This window comes from Callorhinus ursinus, unplaced genomic scaffold (assembly GCF_003265705.2).
Source record: "Callorhinus ursinus isolate GAN/ISIS: 27379988/994484 unplaced genomic scaffold, GSC_fseal_2.0 scaffold12, whole genome shotgun sequence".
NCBI lineage: Eukaryota > Metazoa > Chordata > Mammalia > Carnivora > Otariidae > Callorhinus > Callorhinus ursinus.
Window position 1 is genome coordinate 52,445,350 of NW_027397074.1, and position 22,995 is coordinate 52,468,344.

The window sequence follows — 22,995 nt, forward strand, 5'->3', positions numbered from 1 at the left end:
ATGTTTTCCTTGTTATAAGTCTCTTGAGATTTTCTAATTTTTTCTTGAGTTATTTGGGTAATCTTTGTTTCTAGAAATTTGTTTCATCTCGAAATTTGTTGGCTCATAATTATTCATAGGATTCTCGTAATCTTTTTTGTTTCTGTAAGGTTGGGAGTAACATTTCCACTTCCATTGTATTTGTAGATGCCCGACATGAAATGCTGCAGAGTCCTTTATGTTGAAATGAAAGGACACTAGATGGTAACTTGAAGCCATATGAAGAAATAAAAATCACTGGTAAAAGTTACTAGATAGTAAATATAAAACCCAGTATATTATTTCAGTTTTAGTTTGGTATCTCTGCTTTTTATTTCCTGTATGATTTAAAGACATACATAAAAATCATTATAAATCTATGTTATTGGGTATATAATATATAAAAATATAATTTGTGAAAACAAAACATTAAGGCAGAGGGAACAGAGATATATAGGAGCAGAGTTTTCGAATACTGCTGAAGCTAAGTTGGTATCAATACAATTATTATAAATTTAGGATGTTCATTATAATCCCATGGTAACCAATGAAAAAATATCTTACAAATATGCAAAAAAGAATTCGTTCATAAAATTAGAATGAACTAACAATAGCACTATCAAAAAAAAAAAAACCCAAAAAACAAAAAACAGCACAGCTGAACACAAAAGATGGTAATAATGGAGGAAATAAAAAATTATGTAGGACATAAACAATTTAAAAATGGCAAAAGTATGTCCTTTCTTTATAAGCAATTACATCAAATGTAAATGAATTAAGCACCCCAAGCAAAAGGCAGAGATTGGCAGAATGGATAAAAAGATATCATCCAAGTATATTCTCTCTCTCTCTTTTTTTTTTCTCAAGCATAAACTGCCCCACAAGGGGAATTTTATTGATGGCACTAGTTTATTTCCCTCTTAAAAGACCAACTGCAACCAAATGAAGTGAATATAACCTCAAGATTTTATTGTCTTCATAATATAACAAAATGTGAGGCTTAGAACTGGATCACTTGGCCCTTTCTCTTATCTCCTCCCAGTTCAAAACGCTTGCATCTCTTAATAGCCAGCATTCTCTTAGATCTGCAGTTGGGCTCAACACATTCAAGCGTCAGCACAATTTTCTTTGTAGTTTTAGCCTTTTTCTGGAAGATCGGCTTAGTCTGCCCACCATAGCCACTCTTGCTTCCTGTCGTAACACTGCTTTCCCTGGGCATAAAGGGAATCTTTGCCTTTCTTGTACTGTGTCACTTTGTGGAGCTGGTGCTTGCCACACTTCTTGCAGAAAGTCTAGCGGGTTTTAGGAACGTTCACCATGTTTGCAAGAGCGCTATCGGCACGAAAGCCAAGTGTATTCTCTTGACAGAGGATATGTTAGATCCAAATATACAAGTAGGTTAAAATTGAAAGGGCAGAAAAAGATATTCATGCACATAGTAACCAAAAGAGAGCTGGGATGATTATACTAATATGGAAAAAACAGATTTTAAGCAAAAAAAAACGAGAGACAAAGATGGGCATTAAGTATTGACGAAAGTGTTAATTCATCAAGAAGATAAAACAATAATAAACATATATACACCAAACAACAGAGCCCCCGAAATATAACAAATGTTGACATCATTAAGTAGAGAAATGGTTCTACAATAGCAATCGAAGACTTCAATACCCCATTTTTAGCAATGGATTGGATATCTAGACAGAAGATCAGTAAGCAAATATAGGACTTGAACAACACTATAAACCAACTACAATACTGTATTATATATATTGAAAGTTGCTAAGAGAGTAGATTTTAAAAGTTCTTAAACACACAAAATGTTTAACTGTGTGAGATGATGGATGTGTTACCTTATTATGGTAATCATTTCAGAATATATTTATATATCAAATCATTACATTGTACATCTTAAATTTACACCATATCAATTATATCTTCATACATCTGAGGAAAAAACAGAAACCAACTGTATCTAACAGACATAAGCACAGCACTCCACCCAATAAGAGTAGAACAGTATATCAAGTGCACACAGAACCTTCTCTGGGATAGACTATATTAGGCCACAAAACAAGTCTAAATAAATTTGAAAAGATTGAAATTATACAAAGTTATCTTCTGTGACCATAAAGGTAGAATATTGAATGAAGCTAGAAATCAGTAACAGAAGGAAAACTTAAAAATCCATAAATATAAGGAAATCAAAATGCATACTCTTAAATAACCAGTGGGTCGAAGAGGGAATCACAAAAGAAATTTGGAAATACTTAGGGAATAAAAATTAAAACATAGCATACTAAAGTTTATGGTATGCAGTGAAGGTAGTGTTTAGAGGAGAATTTATAGTGGTAAATTTATATCTTAAAAAAGACAAAAGATCTCCAATAAATAACCTAACTTTATACCTTAATTAGAAAAAGAAGAGCAATCTAAACCTAAAGCTACCAGAAGGAAGGAAATAGTAAAGTTTAGAGAGGAAATAAATGAAATAGAAAATAGAAAAAACAATAGGGAGAATCAATGAAAACAAAAATTGTTTCTTTGAAAAGATAAACCAAACTTGCAAACCTTTGGCTAGACCAGAAAAAAAAAAACATAAAATATTGTTAATATTCTATCTTATATTTGTATAGGTGACAGATATGAAAAGAAATAGAGGAAAAAGAATTTTTTCTAGTTATCTAGTTACCCATTCTAATTTTTTCTAGTTATTCTAGTTATTTATTGTTCTAACATTGTAGTCTGTTATTTTATCTCCAGGTATAATATTTAACAATATATTTTAAAGGTTTTGAATTACTTCTGTAATGTTAAAGAAAATGTGTCCCTCAGAAAGGAATTTTTTTTAGTTTTTCTATGTATATAAAAGAAAAAGTATATATAGCACAAAAGCTTACACAAGTTACCAACATGTCATTTTCATATGTGCACATCTTCTGGTTTCTTTCTTTTATAAATAAAGATTAGAGAATGAATTTGTATAAAAGGAGTTTACAAAACACATTTTGATTCTAATTCTGATTCAGTTTTCCTTCTTTATTATATATGTAACACGTGCAAAACTTAAGGCAAGAGAGAAGCTTACCTGTTAAAAGACCCAGGAGACTTGGGCCTATTCTTTAAGAGTCAGTCATTTTCCATTCTTTTTGTTTGGGGGATGGATACAACCAACAAAACCCACCAATTAAAAGAGGCTGAAGAATAAAGAACAGTAATATAGATTGTTCCCTATGATAATTTACCTTAGTTTATTCCCTAGCCAAAGTCTTGTATACATAGTCTAAAATAATTTAAAGTACATGTATTCAGAACAAAATAAAAAATCAAACTGCTTTTCTTATTTTAGAGGCAAAGTTGGATAAACATAATAGTGTTTTTGAGCAGTTTTCCTTGATTTGCCTTCTACCATAATATGGAACAAATAAATCCTCTTGTGCTCTAATACCTAAAAGATTAATTATAAAATTTATTAAATCTTTATTTGATATCCTTTTAATAGTGCACAGTGTTTCATTATAGAAGGGTCAATATTATACTTGTAACTTCCTCAAAATATTATAAATGTTGAGTAATGCCTTTTAAAAAGTATATTATGGTTATGGCTCTTATTAATTAGAATCATACTCCCTTTTTTTGAAAAGCTAATCATTACAAATTTTTCATGACTTAGTAAAAGTTACATATACTCTCAGTATTATCAAGAAACATATATTTTAATGTGGGAATCTGCCCTCCATGTTTTAAATCCTAAAATAGAAGTTTTGACTAAACAACTCTTAATAACCCTAAATATCATAGAGCTCTATTATCTATAAAACTTTGTTGGATTAATTCCTTTTTGTACCTAATAAATTCTCAAAGTAATAATGATGTGGAGAAAGGCAAAAGAAAAAGAATTAAACTTATAACTTAACAGCCCATTGACAAGTACTTGAAACAGGCAGAATGACCTTCGTCAAGGAGCTTAGCTGCCTCCAGGTTAACACTTAGCTAAAGGCAAAATAGGACAACCTAAGCTTGACATTAGCCACATCTCCAGGATCCTGTAAACTCCCTCTGGAAACTTCCTTTATCTCTACCCCCCTCCAAGAAATGTTAGCAATCATCCTCCAAGCATATGGCCCACTGATACACATCTGAAGGGTCTCGTGACTAAGTCTTTACTAGACAGTAATAAATGCCCTTTTCCCAACAATAGCTAGCCCCTCAAGATCCTGGAAACCTTGCTTCCAAATTCCTTAGAGACTTATGCTCTCTCTAGCCCCCCTCCAATTTGAAAGTATGTAATCAGTCACTCACAATCCCAGTGCAGTTCTTTCTGCCCATGGGTTCTGTCCCTGTGCTTGAATAAAACCACCCTTTTTGCACTGAAGATGCCTCAGGAATTCATTCTTGACCATTTGCTCTGAACCCCAACATTTTCACATCAACGAATTCAAAATGTGGTATGTAAAGTATGATTTCTTTTACTTGTCTTAAAAATCTCCACTCACTTGCAATGTGTTTGAAAACGAATGATTTTGAGTTATGAGATCTCCCAAGATCCTGCTTCTTCAAATCTATAATGAGAATCCTATGTATCTTTCAGTATTGTTGAGAAAAGAATATAAGATAAAGAATATTAAAGTGCTTTGTATGCTATAAAGCACTCTGCCCACAAACATCATGCTTAAGGGAGATCCTGAAATTTGGTAAACCTAACTGTACTAGCTGTTTGTGATTTTATAGAAATAAATCACATTCTTTTAGTTTTCCTATTTCCAAACTGAAAAGCTCATTTTTTTAGACTGCACTTTTAGAAATTTCAGTCAAACGAAGATTTATTAATGCCCACTATCTGCTGATCATGAACTTCACTGCCTGTTTATTATGCACAGGTGAACATAGCAGGATTCTTCACTTCCTTTCTCTCTTTGTCACTTATTTAGTGCTTCTGAAATTGTTCAGCTGAAATTCTGCTCCTGGTTGAGTATTGTGACAATGGGCCTTGGGGAGAAACAATGGGAACAGGCATACCCCAGTTTCAGGAGAGAATAAATAGTCCATCTCTCATTGTCCTTCAAAAGAGCAACGAATAGAACTGCCCACAGTATTTTACGTGTGATTGTCAATTATAAGAAAAAGATTCTATTTCTAAATATTTTATCCAATACTCTTCCCTTGGACGTTTCATGTTGCCTTTTTTTCTTACTGAAGTACAATGAACAAATTCCTGCTCAAATAAATTAGCTTTCCAATTTTGACTCTTAGCCGAGTTGAGTCAATAAGTTAATGCACTAACATGAAAACATGAGGAATAAAAATATGAGTGGATGAAAATTGAGTGATAGGAAAATATTTTTTTAGGATATGAGTACAGCACAGAAACATCACAACTCACACCACCATCCCTCACCAAGGGACTGTTTTCACTATTTTTCACACACCATTTGATACAGCCTTTTTGGCTCCATAGGTAGACTGGTAAGATCTCACCCTTTGCGGGGCGCCTGGGTGGCTCAGTCGTTAAGTGTCTGCCTTTGGCTCAGGTCATGATCCCAGGGTCCTGGGATCGAGCCCCGCATCGGGCTCCCTGCTCCACGGGAAGCCTGCTTCTCCCTTTCCCTCTCCCCCTGCTTGTGTTCCCTCTCTCGCTGTGTCTCTCTCTGTCAAATAAATAAATAAAATCTTTAAAAAAAATTAAAAAGAAAGATCTCACCCTTTGCAGTAACTAGAAGCACATGTTCAGCCTCTTATAAATATAGTGAAGCTACAAAATGGTATGTAGATCAGATAAACTATTCCATATGCCTCTATCACCAGCAGTGTGGGGTTTCTTTAAGCATGCGTACTTGAAGGTGGTTGGAAGTAAATGATTAATTTATCTCTTAACAGAAAGCTTGGATGATTTGACAGTTTGAATAGGGGTCTGAAAAGAGATGATCTAAATCACCTCAAAATCCGTATTAGTGGTTAACTACTTTCTCATGATTTATCACAATCACTAAGAATATGCTATGTATAGGGGTGCCTGGGTGGCTTGGTTGGGCGGCTGCCTTTTGCTCAAGTCATGATCCCGGGATCCTGGGATCGAGCCCCACGTCAGGCTCCCTGCTCAGTGGGGAGCGTGCTTCTCCCTTTCCCTCTGCTGCTCTCCCTGCTTGTTCTCTCTCTCTCTGTCAAATAAATAAATAAAATCTTAAAAAAAAAATGCTATATACATAAAAACACTGATTGGAACTCTACCCATTTTGTAGTTCTCAAATTTCTGAAATTATTTTTGACCTGTTGAGGAAGAGCTGACTCATTGTAGTTGGCTTTGCCATATTGGTTCTCCTTTGGTTTGCTTCATCCTACATTCTTCATAGATTCTCTTATAGTTTAGTCAGTATGAGCCTAGAAAACGGGGAAATAAATGTAAATCTTAAATTTCATCTCCATACCTGTGACTAGATAAATGATACAGGTTTGTCCAAAATATGAGTTGTCTTACAATTTAGTTGTCTCAACACCTATATTTGCTTATTGAAATTGGTTCTAATTCTCAACAGTTTAAAAAAAGATAACATAAAACATTCACCTTCATATAATACTGACATCTTTTCTTCCCTCCGTTTCTTTGCATTTGTTGCTTTTGACATTCAACTTAAAACTGCGGAAGCCATTTCTTTCTTGGCCAAATCATTTATAAAAGAAAAGGCAGTATTATAAAATCAATGAGTGACTCTAAATTGAGTGAGTAGTTTGACAGTGCGAGTCAAGATTGCTAACATAAAATGCACCATTTGAAATAGAAGAAATTTAGGTCATGGCATTCTTTTCCTCTTCCATTTCCAGGAATAGGTCACTAACTCTTGAACCTCTATGAAGAGTTTGCGCATTTACTTTACACAAACAAAACAAACAAACAAAAAATAAAAAAGGATTTAGCATTCTTTGTAACTCTATTTGGAAAAAAGATAGATGAATGGGTCCAGATTTTCAAAAGATAACCTTTATTGAATTGTGAGGCATTTTAGTTTCTTGGTTTTCAGGGTGTTTCTTCTGGAATTCTTCAAAGATAAGCCTGTACAGTATTATAAAATAATTACATTAACATTAATTCATTTTTTGTGTTACTAGCAAATTTGAATATGTTAGAGAAACTCGGCATATGAAATACTCATTGTCAAACTCTGACATCTTTGTCAGGCATTTTGGTTCAAATCCCTCCTACCTGCCTGATCACCAGGTGGCAGTGTGGTAGCACTCATCCATATCTGTCTTTGAAAAGCCTCAATAAAAGTGGCATTGCAGTGATATTTTCACATAGCACAGGCAGAATTGTTGGGGTTTTAATTTTTTTTCTTTAAGTAAGCTCTATGCTGAACGTGGAGCTTGAACTCACAACCCCGAGAATTTCATGCTCTACCTTCTGAGCCAGCCAGGCACTGCCCAGGGATTTAGTTTTTTTTGTGTTCCTCTCTCTCAATATTAAAATAGCCCTGCATCTATTTTCTTAAATTGTCTTTTTCTTTGAGTACTACGTAGATGGTTTCCTCCTCTAATTTTCTAAACTGGAAAAACTGAATATAAATCCTCTAACTGTTCTTTGTGGTCTTATAGTTTTAAGTAAGAACCTTTTATATCATAGTAGGAAGTAAATTGTGTATTTTTTTTTTTTTCAACCAGTGGTTGCAACAATTGGATTAAGGCAGGGTTGCCTACAGCTTCAACAGAAGCATATGCCATCATACTGTAAACCTCTCAGACAAGAATTCTGACATTTCATTTTTCCTTATCTAAACTTCTCCAGCTGTCATAATGCCATCTGAGACAAGTTTTCAGTCTACAGTACTATTCTACTCTATCAGTTCTTTTGTATTTGCACAATGTCCATTCAGCAGTTTCACTGGGACAAAAGAACCAATTTCAGCATTTGGTTTCAGATATCCAGGATTTATAATGTGTTTAAAGTATGTCTGGATTATTCTTCTTTGCGGATGGAAATTCAGACATCCAAGTTATGTCATCTAATCGCTATCACCTAGTGAGTATAGGACAAAACCCACAACTTCCAACATTTATGTTTTCTCTCTGACTTTAGTGAGATGACAGGTCATCCCCAAACACTCTTGATGGGCTGGAAAAAAGGAATTTAGGAATGTCTCCCAAACTCTGCATATAGTCTTTTCCTATATTTAGAGTCAGTAACAGTGAAGACTGTCTTTATCTTCGGAGGAACTTTGCAGATACTATTTGGGAGGCAAAGGAAAGGGCCTTTTTCTATAGGAACTGAGACTAAACTACAAGTATCTTTTTTTAAAGTTGACAACACAAAACCTTTGGAAAACAGAAAGGGAACTACTATATGATCTGAAGAATCAGTGGCAGTCATAGAAGACGGATTGAAAAATATTCAGCCTGACTTGGGAAGCCTTTCTTCTGTAGCCAGTCTACCTCCGTTATGCAGTTATCCTAAATAAAATGATCCAACCCCACAGCTAAGCTAGAAAATGATACAGTCATAATTCATGTCAGGCTGTTAGCAGCTACTTTTTACTTATGTATAGCTTTGTTAAGTTAATATTAGAACATTTTGTAAAACATGTTAAAATTAAAAAAGGGACAAGGCCCCAAATTAGGAATCTGTGATTTTATATTTTAATTCAGTCTCTATTATGCAGTTTGTTCCCAGGCTTGAGGGACTCTTTGTTTGCACTAAAATTCCACATATTAGGGATAAGGCTCAACTATACATCCTAGTTGCTAAAGTTTTATGTAACTCTGGAACAAAGCATATAGATGAATGGGTCCAAATTTTCCAAAAGATTACCTCTGTTGAATTGTAAGTCATTTCAGTTTCTTGGTTTTCAGGGTGTTCCTTCTGGAATTCTTCAAAGATAAGCCTATACGGTATTATAAACTAATTACATTAACATTCCTTCAACCTATGCAGTACCTGCAAAAATTTGTCATGCTAAAATGGAAATCTTTTTGTCAATAGCTATAAGGTAAAAAGTGTTGTGAAAAATAATTTTAAGATGTTAGATGTTAAATGTCTCAGTTTTTATGACTAGTAAAATTTCGTATAGATTTGTTTCTAATTATTTTCATAACTGCAAAGTCATTCTTTTTAAAGATAAATTTTATACAAATTATTTAAAAATAAATATTAAGTTAGATACTAAGTAAAGACCTTACATGGATTTTTTTCCTACTCTTAATATAAGTTAATCAACAAACATTTTTAGAGATCTTATAATTTGAGAGCTAGAAAGGTTTTTGGAGATATCACAGGAAAACATATTTAGTTTATAAATGGGGAAACAGACCCAGTGAAGTTAAGTGACTTAAATGATACAAATAATTAGTGGTGAAATTAGAATTAAAATTCAAATCTCTTCAGTCAAATTCCTCCTATAAAATTTTCTAACTTTTTTGTAGAAAAGAGACTATTCACATTTTTAAAAGATTTTATTTGAGAGAGATTGAGCAAGCAATCACAAGTGGGGGGAAGGGCAGAGGGAGAAGCAGGCTCCCCGCTGAGCAGGGAGCCTGACTAGATGTGGGGCTTGGTCCTAGGACCCTGAGATCATGCATGACCTGACCCAAGGCAGACGCTTAATGGACTGAGCCACCTGGGTGCCCCACTTCACATTTTTTTTTTTTGTACAATTTCTAATGGATTCCTGAAGCTTACTGTGTAAAATTTAAGGCAATATTTCTTAGTACTTTTTTTCCTTAGGAAAAGTTACTATCCTTACCATTCTTGAGATCAAAGTAATTGGCTAAGAGTAACAAAGATAGATACAAATAAGCCTAGATTCAATTCCTAGCCAGGTCAGTAACTAATTTTGGACAAATCACTTAACCACTCTGAGCTTTAATTTCCTGATTCATAACAGTGAAAGTATTAATTGTGCCTTTCTCCAGGCTTGTGGCAAGAATTAAGTAAAATACATCTTAAGCGTTTGCATTTAATAATAATAATAATTCTTATGTGAATATGATAGATTTCAGCTGACCTGTATTAGGTATTAAAATGATTTTATATTACTTTTCAAAACATAAATTCTGTTTTGTAAAAAGAGAGGGAGAATGGAAATACAAATCGCAGCAGGAGAAATTAAGTTTGGCCCCCCTCTTCCATCCCCCTGGAGTGGAGGTTGTTCACTCTTTTATTTCTGTGTAGCACTTAATCAGGACCTGACACTGCACTCTCCTAGCTCTTCCCTGCCACTTGCAGATCATGTCTTCCTCAAACTTGGGCAGCTATGGCATTCTTTACCTTTTTCACATCTATTATCCGAGGACCTCATCATCACTCCCCAACCTTTATTTGGATACCTGTTTCCTAGTCCATCTTTCCACCTGGGTGCTGTGCATGGATGTTATTTAAAGTTCCAAGTGTACAGCCTATCTAGTATCCCATTGTAAATCTTTCAGAGAATACTATATGTCATAGAAGTTTTTCCAAAGGAAAGAAAACAAAGATAAGATGTTCAATTGAGAGCATAACTATGCTAACTTTGATTAGATAGATAAATAGATGGATAGATAGACAGGTAATATATAGATATTAAAATAATAATAGTATATCCTTTAATACATGGTTTATTAATGTGACTGAAATTTCTAAATTAATCATGCTATGGCCAACCTAATCATATGATATGGACATAACCAGAATGAAAGTAAGCAAGGTTCAATTTATATATGCAAAATTATGATGATAGAAAAAAAGATGGAATATAGTGAATTTTCTGGATATTAGGTAAATGGTGTCTCCAATCTAACTTCATGGCTGAATTAAACTCTTTAAGAAATTATTTCATTGTAAGGTAATTTTTATAGGTATAATTTTAATTAGACAAACAGTTGGGAAAACAAAACATTCAAAAATATCTCTAAAAATACCTTTTGTTTAAAAAAAGAGGTAATGAATATTGTTATATACATTTGTGGCCTATATTGTTCTATCCCTGTTTGTTTAGCTGCCTGCTGAAGTAAGCACTTAAAAGCATCAGTGACAATTATTCTTGCATCTGCCTTAAACCCTGTGTTATACTGCCTCATATAAGTGATAAAAGATTCAAATTATGGACCTTTAATATATAGCTAGTTAGAATTGTCTTGCCTTAGTTAAGAGTTCTCAAGTTGAGTTGAAATCACAGCAGCTGTTGTAAGATACAGCTTTACTTGTATGCTTTACTTGCATCATCTGCCCCATTTGGCTAAAGAGCAGGGTGGACAGTTCTGCCACACTGAACCATAATGACTGTGTAACCCTTTCTATGGCTCCACCTGGACAGGCAAGCACATTTGCAGCCCTGCCCAACTGCTGAATACAGCATCCCATCCCAGCTGGCTAGAAAGCCTGACCAGAGCATCTGGGCAGCCAGAGAGTCCTTCATATGGTGACAGTTGAGCAAGTTATCAGGCTGGCTCTTCTATCCCACTGTTTCCAGCCAGTGGCATGTCCCTTGATCTTAGAGCATGAGCAGTGGCCTAACCCAAATAGAGAAACTGATAGCAAACCCCACCTGCCCAAGGATGCTACCAGCTGACCCATTCAGAACTCAAAGCTGAGCTGGAGTCTGGAGGACAAGACTACTTACTCAGATATGCAAATACCAATGCAAGGAATCAAGGGTCACAAAGAATCAAATAGACATGAAACCAACAAAGGAAACTAACAAAGTTCTTTTGGTAATCAAAAGAAATCGGGGGGGGCTATACTAACATCAGACAAAATAGACTTAAAGAGAAAAATAGTCAAAAGGGACAAATAAAATCATTATGTAATGATAAAGGAGTCAATCCATCAAGAAAATACAACAATTGTAGGTATTTATGTATCCAACATCAGAGCACCTAATATATAAAGCAAATGCTAATAGTACTAAAAGGAGAAATAAACAGCAATAATAGTTGGAGACTTTAATACCCTACTCTCAACAATGGATAGATCATTTAGACAGAGAATAAGAAATAACACTATAGACCAAATGGACCTCCCAGATATATATGGAACATTGCATCCAATAGCAGAAGAATTCATATTATTCTCAAGTGCACATGGGACATTTTCTAAGATAGATCATATGTTAGAGGACAAAGTAAGTCTTAACAAATTTAAGATGTTAGAAAATATATCAACTATTTTCTCCAGCCACAATGGTGGAAAACTAGAAATCAATAACTGGAATAAACCTGGAAAATTCACAAATACATGGAAATTAAGCAACACACTCCTTAACAAACAAAGAATCAAATCAAAAGGGGAAAAATAAATATCTTGAGACAAACTAAAGTGGAAACACAACATAACAAAACTTACAGAATATAGCAAAAGCCGTTCTAAGAGGAGAGTTTCTAGCAGTAAGTACATACATTAAGAGACAAAAAAGATCTCAAATAAATGACCTAACCTTACACCTTACAGAATTAGAAAAAGAATGAACTAAACCCAAGTTAGCAGAAGGAAGGAAATAATAAAGGTTAGAGCAGAAATAAATAAAATAGAGAACAGGAAAACAATAGAATAGATTTAGGATTTTCCACATACAGTATCATATCATCTGCAAAGAGTGAGAGTTTGACTTCCTCTTTGCGGATTTGGATGCCTTTGATTTCTTTTTGTTGTCTGATTGCTGTGGCTAGGACTTCTAATACTATGTTGAATAGCAGTGGTGATAGTGGACATCCCTGCGGTGTTCCTGACCTTAGGGGAAAAGCTCTCAGGAAACAAACTGAGTGTTGCTGAGTGGTAGGGGGTGGGAGGGATGGGGTGGCTGGGTGATAGATATAGGGTAGGGTATGTGCTATGGTGAGCGCTGTGATTTGTGCAAGACTGTTGAATCACAGATCTGTACTTCTGAAACATAATGCAAGATATGTTAAGAAAAAAGAAAAAGAAGAAGATAGCAGGAGGGGAAGAATGAAGGGGAGTAAGTCGGAGGGGGAGACGAACCATGAGAGACAATGGACTCTGAAAAACAAACTGAGGGTTCTAGAGGGGAGGGGGTGGGGGGATGGGTTAGCCTGGTGATGGGTATTAAGGAGGGCACATTCTGCGTGGAGCACTGGGTGTTATGCACAAACAATGAATCATGGAACACTATATCAAGAACTAATGTAATGTATGGTGATTAACATAACAATAAAAAAATTAAAAGAATAGATTTAGGAAACTAAGTTGGATCTTGGAAAAGATAAAATTGACAAGCCTTTAGCAAGACTAACAGCTTTAGAAAAAAAAGAGAGTACCCAAATCATAAACAAGAGAGGAGACATTATAGTCAATACCACACAAATATGAAGAATCAGAAGAGATTACTATGAACAACTATATACCAACAATTTAATAACATAGAAGAAATAGGCAAATCCCTAGAAACATATAACCTACCAAGACTGTGTCATAAAAAATAGAAAATTTGAGCAGACTAATAATTAGTTAAGGAGATTGAATCAATAATCAAGAACTTCTCAGTAAAGTCTAGGACCAGATGGTTACAGTGGGAAATTTTACCAGATATTTAAAGAAGGGTTAATGCCAATCCTTTTCAAACTCTTCCCAAAGAAACTGACGAGGAGGGAACACTCCCAGACTCATATTAGGCCTGCATTACCCTGATATCAAAGCCAGATAAGGACACTATAAGAAAGGGGAACTCCAGGCAAATGTTCTTGTCAATATAGATGCAAAAATTCTCAATAAAATACTAGCAAGCCAAATTCAGCAGCACATGAAAAAGATCATACCACATGATCAAGTGGGATTCATCTGTGGGATGCAAAGATGTTTCAACATATGTAAATCAATAAATGTGATACATTACTTTCTTAGAATGAAATATTAAAATCATATCATCTCAATAGATGGAGAAAAAGCATTTGGCAAAATTCAACATCCATTTGTGATAAAAACTCTCAACAAATTGGTATAGAGGTAACATGCCTTAACATAATAAAGGTCATATATAATAAGCCCACAGCTAACATCATACTCAGTGGTGAAAGGTCAAAACTTCTCCTCTAAGATCAGAAACAAGAGAAGCATGCTCACTCTCATCACTCCTATTCATCGTATATTGGAACTGCTAGCCAGAGTAATTAGGCAAGGAAAAGAAATAAAAGGCATCAGTATTGGAGAAGAAAAAGTAAAATTATCTGTTTGCAGATGATATGACTTTATATATAGAAAATCCTAAAGACTCTACCAAAAAACTTTAGATCTTATCAATGACTTCAGTGTAGTTGCAGGACACACAATCTTACAAAAATTAGTAGCATTTTTTTTTACCTAATTTCTTTTATTTATTTTTTCTTACCATAATTTTTTATTGTTATGTTAATCACCATACATTAAAAATTAGCATTTCTATACACGAAATACCAATTATTTGAAAGAGATGTAAAGAAAACAATCTCACTTACAATAGCATCAAATACAATAAAATGCTTAGAAATAAATTTAACCAAGGAGATGAAAGATTTGTGCACTGAAAGCTGTAAGATACTAATGAAAGAATTGAAGAAGACAGAAATAAATGGAAAGATACTCATGTTCATAGATTGGAAGAATTGATGTTAAAATGTTCATATTATTCCAAAGCTATCTATAGATTCAGTGAAATTCCTGTCCAGATTCCAATGGCTTGTTTGTTTGTTTGCTTTTTACAGAAATAGACAAAGCAATCCTAAAATTCTTATGGAATAAAAGTTGTAAATAGTCAAAACAATCCTGAGAAAAAAGAACAAAGCTGGAGGCATTACATTCTCTGATTTCAAACTATTTTTACAAAGCTCTAGCAATCTAAAACAGTATGGTATTGGCTTAAAAACAGACATATAGATCAATAGAACACAATAGAGAGCCCCAAAATAAACCCACACATATATGGTCATTTAATTTATGACAGAGGAGCCAAGCATATACAATAGGCAAAGGACAGTCTCTTCAATAAATGGTGCTGCAAAAACTGGAAACCTAGATGCAAAAGAATGAAACTAGACCCCTATCTTACACCACTGACAAAAATTAACACAAAATGGATTAAAGACTTACATGTAAGACTTGAAACAACTAACTTCTAGGGAAAAAAGCTCATTTACATTGGTCTTGGCAATGATTTTTTGGAAATGACACCTAAAACACAAGCACCAAATGCAAAAATAAACAAGTGAGAATACAGCCAACTAAAAACTTCTACATAGTAAAAGAAATTATCAGCAAAATGAAAAGCAACCTATGGGATGGAAGAAAATATTTGTAAACCACCTATTTGATAAGAGGAAATAATATCCAAAATATTTAAGAATTGAACAACTCATACAACTCAAGCACACCAGCAAAAGTAATCTAATAGAAGAATGGGCAAGGGACCTGAAGAGACATGTTTGCAAAGAAGATGGTCAAATGACCAACAGGTACATGAAAAGGTGCTCAGCATTGATAATCATCAGGGAAATACAAATCATAACCACAATGAGATCTCACACTTGTTAGGATGACTATTATCAGAAAGACAAGAAGTGAGCACCTGGGTGGCTCAGTCGGTAAGCGTCTGCCTTCGGCTCAGGTCCTAGTCTCAGGGTCCTGGGGTCAAGCCCCACATCGGGCTCCTTTCTCATCAGTGAGTCTGTTTCTTCCTCTTCCTCTGTCCCTCTGCCTGCTTGTTCTTGTTTTCTTTAAAAAGAAAGACAAGAAGTAAGTGTTGATGAGGAGGTAGAGAAAAGAGAACCCTTGTGCACTATTGGTGAGAATGTAAATTGATGCAGCCATTATGGAAAACAGAACGGACCTTCAAATATTTGAAATATGACTACCATAATATATATGATCCAGAGATTCCACTGGAATATATCCAAAGGAAACAAAATCACTATTTCAAAGAAATATCTGCACCTTCATGTTCATTGAAGCATTATTTATAATAGCCAAGACATGGAAACAACCTAAATGTCTATACACAAATGAATAAAGAAAATGTGATATCTGTTTATATATACATATGTATGTATACACACACACACACACATACATAATGTGACATATAATGTATGTATATGTATATAGAGGTGTGTGTGTATGTGTATATATATATATATATATATATATAATGTTTATATATAATGGAATGTATTATTCAGCCAGAAAGAGGGAGGAAATCCTGCCATTTGTGACAACATGGATGAACCTTGAGGTATTATGCTAAGTGAAATAAGTTAGACAAAGAGAAATACTGTGTGATTTCATTTATATATGGAATCTTAAAAAACCTAACTCATAGAGACAGGGAGCAGATTGGTGGTTGTCAGAGATGGGGAGTTGGGGGTTGGGAAATGGGTGAAGGTGATCAAAAAGTAGAAACTTCATTTATAAAGTAAATAAATTCTGGGGATGTAATGTACAGTATGGTGACTTAGTAAACAGTACTATATTATATATTTTAAAATTGTTTAATGCTAAGATTAGATCTTAAAAGTTCTCATCACAAGAAGAAAACATTTGTAACTGTGTGGTGATGAATGTTAACTAACCTATTGAGGGAAATATTTCCCAATATATACTTAATAAAGTTATTGTGTCATACACCTTAAACTTATATAAATGTTACATGTCAATTTTATCTCAGGAAAGCCGGGGGGTGGGGGGAAGAAAAAGAGCATTGGGTGTCCAACCTAAGTTAGATGAGTTAGGGAGGGAAGACCTCTAAAGTAATTATATTTGAGGTGTGACCAGAATACTAAAAAGGAGGTACTCAAAAGTTTGGAAAAGAGTGTTCCAGAAAGAGGGGGAAAAAAGCTCCAAAGCCCCAATTTTGAGGAAATTAAATAATAAAGTTTAATAACAAGTCTCTTATGGGGCAGAATTATGAATAAGAACAAAGGACAAATCCATTATAGACAAATGGATCTGCTATGAATTCCCATTACCTGAAATATGTTGTTGAACAAATTAGTTAAACTCTCTGCTCCTCAGTTTCTTCATTAGCAAAATGCAGATAATAAGTGCCTAGTAAAGCTTTTCCAATTATTAAATGAAGTTATATATGCAAAGAACCTTGCTGATAATAGGCACTCAGTAACTTTTTATTCCATACTCTACTGAAATTACTTAACCAGATGTTGACATATTATCCCTTTCATTCATGAGATGCTGTTCCAAAATAAGATTGAGAGAAAGAGAGAGAGGGAGAGAGGGAAATTGATTTGTTTCTTTATGGAGAGGAATTAGACTATTTTGTATAATCTAGTAGGAGAAAATAAAATTTTGCCTTCCAAAAGGAAAAAATCTGAATCTTTCTGTCTTAATTTTTTTCTAATACCTTATTAATGAATACATAGAGAATGTTATGCTGACTGAAATAAGTCAGTCAGAGAAAGACATGTATCATATGACCTCACTGATATGAGGAATTCTTAATCTCAGGAAACAAACTGAGGGTTGCTGGAGTGGTGGGGGGTAGGAGGGATGGGGTGGCTGGGTGATAGACATTGGGGAGGGTATGTGCTATGGTGAGTGCTGTGAATTGTGCAAAACTGTTGAATTACAGATCTGTACCCCTGAAACAAATAATACAATATATGTTAAAAAAGAAGAAGAAGAAGAAGATAGCAGGAGGGGAAAAATGAAGGGGGGGAAATCAGAGGGGGAGACAAACCATAAGAGACGATGGACTCTGAGAAACAAACTGAGGGTTCTAGAGGGGAGGGGGTGGGGGGATGGGTTAGCCTGGTGATGGTTATTAAAAAGGGCACGTTCTGCATGGAGCCTGGGTGTTATGCACAAACAATGAATCATGGAACACTACATCATAAACTAATGATGTATGGTGATTAACATAACAATAAAAAATTTAAAAAAGAATGTTAATATTAAAGAAACATTACATATGTGATTATCTGTTACTACTGCAATCTATTTCTTTATATATTAGACAGCTCGGGTTCTTCAGTCAGATATTTGAGGAAAATTTTTACATTCAGGAGATTCATTTAATTAGTGAATATCTAAATATAGGAGTGATCAGAACCTGAACATTGTATAGAGAGTGAGAAAAGCACAAGAGGGATTGAAGGAGAGGGAAATACCATATAGAGGATGCTAGGGAATAAACATGGAGAAATGTATTGCCTTCATAAATATATTTTAACTGGGGTCAGGAAATAACAGTGCTAATCAAATGCTAATTTGATTTAGTACCAAACAGATGTTAATTACAGTGGAGTGTGTGTGCATGCACATTGGAGAAGGGGATGTAGTTCTCCAAAACTGTTTCTGGTTAAAACAAGGGTTCTCATGAATAAAAAATAAAATTCGTAACAGGGAAGAAATTCATTATGTTGCATAAGGGAAATTGTATTTTTTCTTCAAGGGAAAATGAATTTTAAATGTAACATAAAAACAATAATTTAAAAGATTCTGGGGAGCCTGGGTGCCTCAGTAGGTTAAGTGCCTACCTTCCTCCTGTTCATGATGTCAGGCCACTGGAATCTAGCCCCCTGGAGGACTCCCAGCTCAGAGGGTAGTCTGCTTCTCCCTCCACCCCTCTCCCTACTCACGGACTCACACACGTTCTCTCTCTCAAATAAATAAAATCCTCAAAAAAAAAAAAAAGATTCTGATTTCCAAAATGCTCAAGTGACTTGTTAGGTACATTGTTCAGTTGAATTTTTCCAGTGTAACTTTTTTAGATGAGTGCTAATATATGTACAAGTCAATTACTTATTTTAACAGATCAACATTTTTCTCTCATATTGATTTCTATTTCACTTCTTCGTAAGGTTGTTTCAATTAATTGGTAGGTAGTATGAGTTGTCAAACAGGGAATTCTATCATGCCAATAGACTGAAGTGGTGGATAGAGGTATAGTACCCACAGAACACTGATTTTATTTGTGTAGTCCTGTTTTAGAGAAAAGGAGGTGCTATAACTTATTTTTAAGATACAATACAAGCCACAGAAAAAGTAAATGAGATATGAGGTACAATAAATGTATATGGATAGAAAGGTTGAGAAAGAGGCAATAAGAAATAGGGAAAGAAAAGCTTTCAGGTATTACTCACCTGAATTTCACATTTACTGATAGCATGTCAGTGCAAGAGATGCTTGAGGTTTCCACTTTTATTCTGCTCAGCTCCATTTGTCCCAGTTCAAATTTCAATCTCCTCAATATTCTTCATTTGACTTCAAAATAGAAAAAAAAATTCTCTCTCAAAGGCTTTCTATTCACAACCATAAATTTAGCTCTAGGACTCTTAACTTTCATAGCTTTCTTTCATTTTTTTAAAACATCATATGATAATTGTAATGAAAATAATCAAATATCTGTTTGCTTATCACATCAGTTTTCAATAATTGTGACAGCAAATTACTTTGGAAAGAGAAATTATTAAACTGTTAAAGTGGTCAATTTAGTGGAAAAATTATTCCAACACCTATTCTTTATACAGAAATGTTATTAAAAATGGGAAAACAAATTGACTGATCATGACAGTATAATGAAAATGAATTGACTTAAGCATTATATACTTTGTGTGCTGTGTATTCTTATTGTCTTGAGTCTGCTGCATGAAGTTTTTCAACAAGTACAACCTTGTCAGCCAAGGCCAAAAAGTTCTCCATTTGAGGAAGTGTGACCATGTTAAAATGTTTTACTAATTTTACCCCCTCCTCATTTTTATGATAACCTAATATCTAATAATATACAGATCATAAAGAATGGGGTAGAAGAAACAAATGTATTTGGAAAATCTATAATGGGTTTAAATGAGGGGACATATGTAGAAGGAATAAAATTCACAAACTCAGAAATAAGAATTGTTACTGGACAGTAAATGTTAACCTCAGTAAATGTTAATCACAATTAATACATATTACTTGATTTAAACATTGCCCAACTCCCCCAATATAAAGTCCATGTATGGGCTTTAATTTTGCTGCAGCACTGTATTCTCAGCGTATACAGTAATTTCAATACATAATCTATTGGATGTTTTACTCTTTAGAAAAAAATGGCAAAAACACTAGCTTCTTGGATTTAGGGGGTACATATACGAACATTGATTGGAGTGTACATTAAAAAATACTCAGCTTTATCTGTCTTGGGAACCTGTTTGTTTCTGAAATCAGAAAGCCAGTCTTTGCCAATCAGAAATTTGGTGAACTAAAGTGGATTTAGTTTTTACTTACAAAAAGGCAAAATCAAATAGGGAAGTGAAGCAGTCATAGAATATATCATGACTGTATTTTGAATAGAAGTGCTCTTTTTGCTTAACATCTCCAGGTAATTGTTTATACTTTCATATTTATTTTGTGTGAGTAGGAAAAGCTGCAAAATGTCATTACACACCCATACTCTAGAGACCTACATGTCTCTTGTCTTCCCTATACTCTCAGTTAGTTCAGCCATTCCAGCTTTAAATGTCTTGAATCTATTCAATTTTTTTATTTCTATGGCTAGTTCAGAACACCATTACTTTTCGCCTACATAACCACAGTAACCTCCTTCCTTGTGTTTGCCCTCCCTCTCAGTCTTTCCTCCACATAGCATCCTGAGTGATCATTTTTTAGAGTCAATCCAATTATGCTTTCCCCTGTTTCAAAGACTCAGGTGCCTTCCAATTCCCCTCAGAATAATATTCAAACTTCTTAACATGGCCTATGAAACTTTATATAAGCTGCACCTCTCTTAGCTCATAACAGCAGACGCTAACACACTGTATTATAGTGACTGGCCTTTTCTCTATTCTGCAAGAACACAATGTTTTTCTCACCCCAGGACCTTTGTACATGGTGCACCCTTTGCCTATATACTCTACTTCCCAGGTGTTCACATGCCTGGTCACTTAGAATTCATACTCCTATGAAAAGTCTTCCCTGCCTCTCCCACCGATTTATTCTCTAGTCCAGGGTTTGGCAAACTGTGGCTCCCAGTTCAGCTGACTATTTTATTTTATTTTATTTTTTTTATTTTTTTTTAAACTTTTTTTTTATTTATTTATTCATGAGAGACAGAGAGAGAGAGAGAGAGAGAGAGAGAGAGAGGCAGAGGGAGAAGCAGGCTCCCAAGGAGCAGGGAGCCTGACGCGGGACTCGATCCCAGGACCCTGGGATCATGACCTGAGCTGAAGGCAGAGGCTTAACCATCTGAGCCACCCAGGCGCCCCAGCTGACTATTTTAGTAAATATAGTTTCATTAAAACATAGCTATGCTATTTGTGTATGACTGCTTTTGCACTATAACATCAGAATAGGATGAGTTGGTGAACCACGTTGGTGAACCATAGTGACACAGACCCAGTGGCCCACAAAACCTAAAATATTTACTTTTGGGTCCTGAAGTAAAGACCTGATTGCAGAGACTCATTCTGGAGGTGTTATAAGAAAGAAAAATAGCCTTTGTTGGTGCAAGTCATTGAGGGGTTTAATGTTATCACAGCCCAACTTAGCCATGATAAATTGAGATAAAGAATATGTAGACTATATTTTAGATAAAAATGGAATGGTTTTTAAGTCAATGAAATAAGTTGTCTTTAGACTAGGTAGAGGTATTTTGTTGTTACAGCCTGGGGTGTTCAGTGTTTCTTTACTAACTGTCCTTTCACATCTCTTGTGACTGGGAACAGATGGCTGCAGTGATTTTCAGATGATGTTCTGTGATCTGGGAAACATTGAACAATCTTTAATCATCTTGAAATTCTTAAGAAATAATTTGTTATTTATTGTAAAAAAAATGAGCTGCAAGGTATTTTTTCTTCAAGTATGACTTAACATAGAAAGTAACCATGATTAGGGCAAAGTATCAAGTGAAACCAACTGCAATTCCAGTATTCTGATCTCCAGTGCATTTTCTTTCCTATCAACATGGAAAGATCTGCGTTCTACAAAACTATAAGTTTTGAATGTTAAGCAGTTACAGAATAAAGGATCAGAGACAAAATTTTGCAGGAGAATGTTACAACATTCAGATAGGTGTATGTAAAGTTGAAATTGTAATTTGAGGTAAAAATATTTATAAAAGTCATTAAAGCTTTACTCCCTATTATCTTAATAGTTACTCTTTTGATGGAATATGAATCTGGTGAATGATGAAATATGTATCTAGTACTATTTAAAGATTTTTTTTTTTTTATTCATTTGACAGAGAGAGAGAGACACAGCGAGAGAGGGAACATAAGCAGGGGGAGTGGGAGAGGGAGAAGCAGGCTTCCCGCGGAGCGGAGAGCCCGATGCGGGGCTTGATCCCAGGACCCTGGGATCATGACCTGAGCCGAAGGCAGACACTTAACGACTGAGCCACCCAGGCATCCCTATCTAGTACTATTTAAAAACATAAGATTATTCGTTTTATTTAATATGGTTTTTCTTATCATATAAACAGTAAGTGGAGTTAATTTAAAATATGAAGAAAAAAATATATATGAACTTTACCACTCAAATTATTAATCACACTGTATTATTTGGGACTAGTCATTATAGCTTGTCTATATCATACCCACAGCTGTATCTATCAAAGGTTTTATAAAATTTAGATCACACGTTATAGTCAGCTTCATATCCTGGATGTTTTTTGTCATTATGAGTGATTTCTATTTCTTAGCTATTCTTAGAAAATATTTTATTAATATAATAATTGCAAATAGAGATTTACTGAAACATTACCCTATTTTAGACAATTTTTGTTTATACATTTGTTATTAAAAGAGCTATTAAGAAATTCATCCCTTTTTGAAATTAGGCAAATGTCATTCACATTATAAACATTATTGAAGGATTAGATAACTGATGCATATCAACAAATTGCTTTTTTTACCAAATTTTTACTCTCATGTTAAATTTGCATGAAAGTGCTGTCTTAATATATGCTCACTAGAAATGTTACCTTTTTTGTTTTTGTTTTTTTATTTTGCTAGTTTTATAGCAAAATTCTCTTTATTCTAATATATATTCTTTCAAATACTTTTATTGATTTGTTATATGGAATTCATCAAATACTTAAG

At 34.4% G+C, this 22,995-nt stretch overlaps 1 pseudogene; it reads right to left on the bottom strand.

The window, feature by feature from the left end:
• Positions 1–1,018: 1,018 nt before the first annotated feature.
• Positions 1,019–1,337, bottom strand: LOC112825244 (large ribosomal subunit protein eL42-like; annotated as a pseudogene).
• Positions 1,338–22,995: the final 21,658 nt, after the last annotated feature.